We start from the raw sequence: 9,808 nt of genomic DNA, 5'->3' as shown, positions 1-9,808 counted from the left end.
CGATATATCATTCATAGTGGGAATATTAAGTAGATACTTAAGCAATCCTAGCATGGATCATTGGATGGTTGTTAAACACATAATGCGTTATTTGAAGAAAACAAAGGATTACATGCTTAATTATCGGAAATAAAAAAAATTGGACATTATTGGGTACTCTGATTCCGATTTCATGGCATATGGTTACGAAACTTTGTCAGTGAGCTTCATATAGTAGATTACATTGAAAGGCCATTGAAAATATTTTGTGACAATAAGTCAGCAGTACTATACTCCAACAACACCAAGAACTTGACAAAATCGAAACATATAGACATCAAGTTCTTAGTTGTCAAAGAGAAAGTTCAAGAAAAACATATTTTCATAGAATATATAGGAACAGAGTATATGCTAGCAAACCTATTAACCGAGGGATTGATCCCTAAAGTCTTTCATGAGCACACTACTCGGATGGGTGTCAATGTTTGTGATGCCTTGGTTTAATGGGACTTTATTTTATGCTATATGTCCTATGACAGATATTGAATTATCTTTCTGTAGAATTAAGTTGATGGTTTATTTCATGTTATGTGAAATGTTCATTTTGCAATATTTGTTTTGTGTTTGATCTCAATAAACTTTTAAAGTTGGACCAGCTGAAAATAGACATGCATGAGATCACTTGGCATGTAATTTCCATATTACTCATTCAAATTTCATCTATGTCGTTAAGTATATTAGGATGGTAATTATCGTGGTTCAGTCACGACATTAATGTAATAAAAGCTGCGGTAATTCCATATCTAATATATGAGACAGACCAGATTGTTAAAATAATAAGGGAAATAGCATTCAGATGCGCACATAAAATTTATAGGATGTGATTATCTCAAGAAAGAATATAGGTATAGGCCAAGTGGGAGATTTTTAGAAAATTATTTAATTTTTTAATCTGTTTGTAGACAATACATATGTTAATTATAATAACAAATTATATTATTTTAAATTAAATTACTTATATAACAGTGATTTCATTTATTGTTATAAATACTAAATTGAATAAGAGATAATTATTTTTTATTTAGAATTAAATGAGAATAAAACCAGATATTATCTTTTGGGTGTTAGATACTATTTTTATTTGATCGTTAGGGTTTAATGAGTGATCTCATTAGTATGTGGGTAATACATATATTAATTATAATCACAAATTATGTTATTTTAAATTAAATAACTTATATAACGGTGATCTTATCTATTGGGGCTATCTAAAATCAGTCCAAGTATTTTGAACTAATCTGATGCACAATAAAATTTGAAGCGTTAGATTAGATTGATAAACGATCTAATAGTTTATATTTAATTTATAATTAATTTATTAAAAATTACACTTAAAGATAACAACTCTTTTGATATTTTAAAATTTTCCAATATAAAATTTGAGAACCGAAACCCTCCTTGCTGTAGCGATGACCCTCCGCTTCTTCCTGCACCCACTTCCTCTGCCTTTTTCATCTTCACGATGAACTTCCGTTTCTTCTTCTACCTCCTTTCCGTCTGCCTTCTTTCTCTTGGCGATGTCTCTTCACTTCTTCCTCTACACACTGTCCTCTTCCTTCTTCTACAACGACTCCATGGCCTACTTCTTCAAGTCATAGAGCTCAAACTTTATTGCTCGTATTTCATTTTTCTTCTCAAATTTTTCAAACCTTTTTAGAGTTTTGATCAAAAGAGGTTGACCTTTAATGGAGCCTCGAGTTGGGAACAAGTTTCGTATCGGTCATAAAATTGGTAGCGGATCTTTTGAAAAGATCTATTTCAGTGAGCTTTCTCTCCTGTCTCCTCTCTCTTTTGTTTTGTGTGTGCATAATTGAACTTTTAATTTCCGAATTTTTTGATTAAATTTTTCAGATTAATTTATTTTAAAAAATTTTGTGTAGGTACCAATATTCAGACAAATGATAAAGTTGCAATTAAGTTTGTGAGTATTCTTATCTACCTGTGTTAATTTTGAAAAAGAAATAGTAATAATGAAATTAGTGTTTGTAAAGTTGTAATAATTTTATTGCTGTTGAGAAAATTTCAAGAGCTGCTGAATTTAGGAGAATTGTAATGTTTTACTGATTTTTCAAGAAATGAATATGTAGTTTTTTTCTAAGAGTGATATATTAGAGTTCTGGGGTGCTTTAGTGCATGGCAATTTAAGGTTTCTGTATATTTTAGTTGCAAAATTAAATTATTGAAGGACAAGTCATATGTGTTTGATCGAGCATGTTATTGTCTTGGTTTTCTTTCTTATTCAGGAAAATGTCAAAACCAAGCACCCTCAATTGCTGTATGAATCAAAACTGTATAAAATACTACAAGAAGGAAGTAATCTTCTATCATACTGATTTTTTTTTTCTTTTGGAGCTCTTTGCTTTTCATTGACTTCATGTTAATCACTCGGCTTAAACTATTTTTGGTTTGTTGACAGCTGGGATCCCAAATGTGAAATAGTATGGCGTAGAAGGAGAGTACAATGTGCTTGTGATGGATTTATGGGCCCTAGTCTTGACGATTTATTCAATTCCCATAGTCGGAAATTGTCTCTCAATTTCTGTAATAGTATTCAGTTGAGACAGTTAATTGCTTGTTACAATTTTATGCTAGTTGAATAAAGGTTTTCAGATTATTTAATTGATGTACATGCCTTTGAGAATTCATATTTTGAATCTTCCAACTCTTTATTCATGGCTTTGGGGAAAGTGATCTGAGTCTCACATGTTTATTTTATGTATTGGTTTAGTGTTTATTTGGACGTTATTATTTTGATAAAAAAAATTTTTTTTTAATGAAAAAAGATTTTTTTTATTCTTTTAGTGTGTTTGACAAATTTTTAGTAATAAAAATAAAAGCACTAGAAAAATCAGAAAATATCTTTTTTGAGAAACTGTAATTTACATTTTTTTTAAAAGATCTTTTTTTTTTAAAAAAAAATATGTTTTTCATATAATAAATAAATAAATAAATAAATACTTTTATATTGTTATACCTAAACAGTAAACATAATTGTAAATAAAAAGATTTTTTTGTCTAAGATATCTAAACATAAAATTACTTTTACTTTTCTATAAGATCTTTTAAAAAAAGATAACTCAAAAAAAATCTTTTTTTAAAAATTCATTTAAACAAGTCTAGTATAGTTTTGATTTTATTTTATTTAAAAAAAATCAAAACAAGAACGTAAATATTGATGTCTGATATGAACAGTGTCACTTGACATTATCCTTTTTAGTTTCAGATTATTGATGTCTGATAGGAACAGTATCACTTGGCATTCCACCCAAAATTATTATTGATCCTATCATTCAATATTGATAGTTATTATTCATCACATCACACCCAACCCCTTTTCTGCTTTTCCTCTCAAATTGTATTGAAGGGCACTTATAAAGCATTTAAATATGTTGAAGAAAACAATTGCCACGTGATATTATTGATTATTGAATATTTTGATACACAAACAAATAAGAAGCAAATACAATATATTTTCACATGATCTTAGACTTTCTGGCTACTTGCCGAGAAAAAGAATTTCTCACTTTACTTGAATACTTAATTATACACAATATCCATTTGATTTGATCATGCCCAAAATCATCGATGCAGGTGATGCTTCTTCATTCTCAAGTAACTTTGCTTACTTTTCAATATATTACATTATACAGTATATCATTCTTTCCATGCTAGTATCCATTGTGCACACATTTGGTGGCCACAATGTTGGACTTCAATTGTGCAAACTTGCTCAAAGCAGATACAGCACAATTCTGTCTCACTACTCATCTGAAAAATATTACAATATTTCACTGTAAGAATGGTTCAAGCCAAAAGCTATAACAAATAAACCCTTTAATTAATTGTCACTGGCAAGTGAACTTTTTGGATTGTCAAAATCTTCACTACTACGGAATTAATTTAACAAGACAAAAGTATAAATATGGTGTGGAGCATAAAGACATAGAAAAATGCTACTCACCTTGAATGCAGAAAAAGAAAAAAACAAAGGATAGTTCACAAATTTGCCTCATCATTAAAATTTAAGAGATATATTTTTAAATTTAAAAAAAAAATAAAATAAGTAGTATAAAAAATAAAATTTAAAACATTTTATATCATCGAATTTGATATCTATTGAGGACTCAGTCTCGTCATCACTCTCTTTGTAATAAGTTGAGGAATCTAAATATTCCTGAATCAAAATACAAAATACATGAACTATACAATTTAAATATGCATTTTTTGTAAAGTTCATAAAGTCTCATGCCTCATCATATTAGATACCATAGAGAATTGCAATTGCTACATATAATTAGCAAATTGGCATGAATCTTAGCTACACTAAGATGCTTGTAGCACAACACTTCATTCTTATGTCATGGATCACTATAATAAACAGTTATAAGAAACTACTTTCAAATCATAAATAACTATATTAGCATTGCACACGGTATATTGCTCTGTGAAATTGAAGATTAGGGCTTCTTCTATAACTCTATTTCATATCACTTTGCCTCTCTGACATGAATATAACATATAACTTTCGAATCAAAACAAATAAACAGAACAAAAAAATAATTGAATGAAATCAATGAAAGAAAGGAATATGAAAATTCTAAGAGTGTATGTGGTTCAAAGATTAAATTTTATTCCCAAGAATATCATTCCTAGGAATATAATGCCTAGAAATGAAATTACTTGAAATATAAGATTTTCATGTTTATTTATAAAATTTGATGCATTGGAATATTATGTAATAATCCTAGGAATGACTAAATTTTTGTTTGGTTAAGTTTAAATATCTTGGTCATATTATGTAATATGTCAAAATTATCCTTAATCATTTAAATTAAAATATTAATGACTAAAAATTAAATATAAACCTAATTAAATATTATATTTTTACATTAATTTTTTTAATTTACAAAATATTTCTAATAACAAATTTATTAAAATACCCCTAATAATAAATATTTAGTTAAAATTATTATTGACTCTAAATTTTTTTAAATTTACTAAATTACCCTTTAATAACAAATATTTTTAATTAAAATTATTATTGATTCTAATTTTTTAAATTTACTAAAATATCCCTAATATCAAATATCTTTAGTTAAATTATTATTAACACTAAATTTTTTAAATTTACTAAAATACCCCTAATAACAAATATCTTTAGTTAAAATTATTATTGATTCTAAAATTTTTTGAATTTATTAAAATATCCCTAATAACAAATATCTTTAGTTAAATTATTATTGATTCTAGTTTTTTTTCAATTTACTAAAATACTCTTAATATCAAATATCTTTAGTTAAATTATTATTGATTCTAAATTTTTTTGAATTTACATTATTGGTTCTAATTTTTTTTAAATTTACTAAAATATCTCTAATCTCAAAATTACCCTTATTCAAATTAAAAGGTTCATGACTAAACTTAATAAATACATAAAAAAATTTACATATAAATATATTTCAAGATAAATTCAATATAATCATTTTTAGATAAAATATTTATTTTTATTTTCAAAAATATCTCTAATATTGAATTTTTTAATTTTTTTAAAAAGTTAAATATAAAACTAATCGAATATTATTTTTTTTTAAATTTACAAAATATACCTCTAATAATAAATTTACTAAAATATTATCACAGTTAAAACATCCCTAATAACAAATATCTTTAATTAAAATTAACATGATCACAATTAAATTTATTAAAATATCTTTAATAACAAATATGTTTAATTAAAATTATTATCAATTCTAATTTTTTTATTTACTAAAATACTCCTAATAACAAATATTTTTAATTAAAATTAATATTATCACAATTAAACTTACTAAAATATCCCTAATAACAAATATTACAACTAAAATTAGCACAAATACTTATCTAAATTTAAAAAAATTACGTAATCTTTTTTTTTCTCATAATTCATAATTGAACTTATACAAAACAATCTCTACCTTTCTAAACACATGTATTAAAAACAATATCAAATCAAATATACATAACAAAAATCAAGCTTTCCTTTATTTCATTCCTTTCAAAATTTATACTGTGCAGCAATATCAAATTTCACTGTGGTATTCCTTCTTCTTGAAAAGAAGACCTAGAAGAATAAAAAATAGGGAATTTCCAGAAAACAAATGAAAATGAATAAATACAAAAAAAATAATTACAATCTCTTACCTCTTCACTCAATTTACACTCCTCACACCAAACTCAAATCAAATCAATAGAAATAAAAAAGTATAACTGTGTATGAACACTAAAGTTTTGCTAGGTTACTGAAAATTGCTTTAAATGTGTTGCAGCAAGAATTGGAAATCAGACCTTTGATTGAAGATTGGTAGTGGATCCACTTCTATATCTGATAGTCTGATGTCACTCATAGACCAGAACATCTCCTCCATCATGAATGGTATGCTAAAAAATAATCAATCGAGCATGCATATATATGGAGAAAAGCACCCACCAAGTTGAAGCAACAATTTATTTGAGAAATAAAATAAACAGAATTTAAATCACAGAATTTAGCAAAAAAAAAATAAATAGAACTCAAACCACAGAGTTCAAATTAGTCAAATGGCTGATTATATAACTTACTATGATGGAAATAATAATTTTTAAAGCATATATATCTTACTTTGAGGTTTGGAGTTAATATAGGAAAACTAATACCTTTCGCATCTTAAATGCCTTCCAATACATCTTTTGCATCTGCCAACTGAATTTGGTTTTAAAGATGTGAAATCAATTTGTCAGATGTGTTGAAGAAACATGCAGCCTGAATAAATTTAAACAATTAACTATATTAATAACATAAAAATAAATTAAATTGTAGTCATAAAATTTATTTTCAATTCACACACCCTTCTCCTTCAATTCTCTTCTTAATGATTTAATTATTTCTTAAGTCTCTCTCTTTTTGTCACATATAATTTCCCTTCCCTGCCCCCATTTTCTTTTTCTTCTTTATCAATTATGTACATGTGAATTTCGAATCTATCCTCTATTTTGTTTAACATAAATACCAAATAGTCAACAAGCAGAATTTTAATGGTAAATGAAAAGCAAATAACAAAGAGCTGACACGAACCTGAAGATGAGCTATTGTTTTGTGACAGGAACTTTTTCAGAAATGGCTGCTGCTTCTTCTTCAACACTGAAGTTGAAGCGCACAAATTCTATAACAGAGAACATGCTGGATGCATTGAGGCAGAGTATATATCATATGAAGAGGTGCTTTGAAAATTACTTAGAGGAGAAAAGAAGGATAATGAAACTCCATCACCTGATGGAGGAAATGGAACAAGTCATAGATGACAAGACTGAAAGGGACCATGTCTTGGAGGGTAATCTTAGCTTTATATTGAGCCATACACAAGTTATATACAACTGATAAAGTCAAACGCAAGTGATAGATCAGTGACACATTATATTAAAACTAACAATAACAATGGCTCCCTCTTCAATTTTGGAGAACCGCTTAGAGGATTCTAACAGGTATACTATATACTTTTAATATTTTTTGTTCTTATAACAAGTACAAAAATAGAGCCAAACCAATGTATGTCAAAAAAACTAGTTGGAACTTGTCATAATCAAGAAAGCATGAATCAATAATAATTCCATAATCTAATTGAACCGTAATCCATATATCAATTTGAAAAGGAATAATCCGAACAAAAAAAATGCAAGATTGAACATCTTAATATGAACAAAATCAAGCCAAAGGAGTATGCAATGTCGGAATTATTTTATAACTCTCTTGGAGATGTTGGACGTTTCTTTTTCTATAACTCACTTCTCGCCGTTGAAAACCCTCGCACTCACCGTCGCTTTGGTTTTCTCTGTGTTCTCTCATCATCTCACCTCGGACTTAGTTTTCTCATCAGGGTATTGTTGTTTCTCTGTATGATGAAATAATGAAATGTAATTAAGATGAAACATGGAAGATAAGTGTGTATGTAAGGCTGTAGGTTGAAGGATTTATATAATGGGAGGGGTAAGAGTAGGTTGCGGATGGAAAAAAGAGGTGGCTTTGATGTGGTGTATACATGGGAGGTGTGAAAATAGCATGGTGAGAAGAAGAGGTGGAATGAGTTGGGCATTAAAGTGAGATGTCAAGGGAGGATGCACAGGTGGAGATGGTGATGGAATAAAAAATATTTTTTTAAAAAATATTTTAAAAAAAATATAAATTATAACTTATCAAAAAAAATATTTTTTATTTTTTAATGTTTTTATTTTTATTTTTATTATTAGAAATTTGTTAAATACATTAAAAAATAAAAAAATTATTTTTTTATTAAAATAATAACGCGTAAACAAATACGAAGTCGAAGTGGCCGGTAGGGACTAGGAAAGAAGAGATGGGAAAGGTGTTGCGCCACAATCGACAGCTTGGTTCCTTATATATATGAATTGATCCCTTTGTATTTCACAATATCGATCCTACAATAAGCCTTTCATTATTCAAAACAAAGGGGTCGTCACAATTGCCGCTCTTATTCATTTTATTATTATTCTTTTATAACTATTATTTATTTAAGTTTTGTTTCTCCTATGAATCGATCCCGTTGTATTCCCACAAGATCCATCCTTTTATAAATTATAAGCCATTTATTTTTTAAAACAAAGGGGTTGTCACAACTGCCGCTCTTATTCATTTTATTATTATTCTTTTATCATTATTATTTATTTAAGCTTTAATAATGAGTGAGTATATATATAACAATAAATATCGAAATATGAATATCTCTTCGATTTTTTTATCAATTTAATTAAGTATTCTTTTAAAATAATTTTTATTATAATATTTAAAAAAAATTAAAACAAATACATTTAAATAAATTTAGTATCTTTTTAAAATTAAATACACATCCAAAACATAAACTAAATAAAACTGAAATTTAAAATTTAAAATTTAAAATTTTTGTTTCAATTTAATATTTTTAATTACTAACAAATTACAATTTAAACACACATCCAAAAATCAAATTAAATAAAATTCAAAATTTTAATTTTAAAATTAATAAAGACTTTAAAATAAAAAATACTAATGCTCAAATAAATAATAAAAATTTTAACTAATACTATGATAAAATATGTTAGATATATTTTTATTGAATAAAATCTAAAAAATTTAACTTAATTATTCATTTTAATAAATTAAAAAATGTTAATGTTCAAATAAGTAATGAAAAAATCCAACTAATAATAAAAAAAACAAGAAATATTAGATGCGTTTTTATCGAATGAGATATAAAAAAATTAATTTTATTTTTAACATTTAAATTTAAATTTTAATTATGATTTTGGATGTGTTTCAAAAATATTTTGTATATAACTTAATAATTTTAGATGTGTTATAATTGAAAAAAAAATTATGAACATACATTTTAATAATTTTAAAAATGTTAATGTTCAAATATATAAGTAATTAAAAAATCCAACTAATAATAAAAAAATAAGAAATATTAAATGCGTTTTTATCGGATAAGATATAAAAAAAATTAATTTTTATTTTCGCAACAATTTTTTTCTTTTGCATAGTCATTAATTTTTTTATTGTGAATGTTTCATAACTAAATCGCAAACTAAATATTTAGATGACTAAGTGATTAAGTCACTCGCATATATTTTTATTTTTTATTTCAAAACGTGAAAATATTAAAAATGAGAAAAATATAACTAACAAATAATTAATAATCAATTAATCGGATGATATTAAATAGATATTACAAAAAATTTTTAGATTTAGAATAGAATTTAT

General features: G+C 25.8%; 1 long non-coding RNA gene and 1 pseudogene across 1 annotated transcript; one reads left to right on the top strand and one right to left on the bottom strand.

The window, feature by feature from the left end:
• The first annotated feature begins 1,724 nt into the window (after positions 1–1,724).
• On the top strand, positions 1,725–2,639 carry LOC107469414 (casein kinase 1-like protein 2; annotated as a pseudogene).
• An 814-nt stretch (positions 2,640–3,453) lies between these two features.
• On the bottom strand, positions 3,454–8,046 carry LOC107469431 (uncharacterized). The gene is made up of 3 exons (XR_008004541.1): positions 7,130–8,046; positions 6,364–6,817; positions 3,454–3,807 (listed from the first exon to the last, which is right to left on the bottom strand). It is a non-coding gene; the product is annotated as an uncharacterized LOC107469431 (long non-coding RNA).
• Positions 8,047–9,808: the final 1,762 nt, after the last annotated feature.

The sequence above is a fragment of the Arachis duranensis genome, chromosome 10, assembly GCF_000817695.3.
Source record: "Arachis duranensis cultivar V14167 chromosome 10, aradu.V14167.gnm2.J7QH, whole genome shotgun sequence".
Taxonomy (NCBI): domain Eukaryota; kingdom Viridiplantae; phylum Streptophyta; class Magnoliopsida; order Fabales; family Fabaceae; genus Arachis; species Arachis duranensis.
The sequence above is the reverse complement of the archived record's forward strand: the minus strand, read 5'-3'. Positions and strand labels throughout refer to the sequence as shown.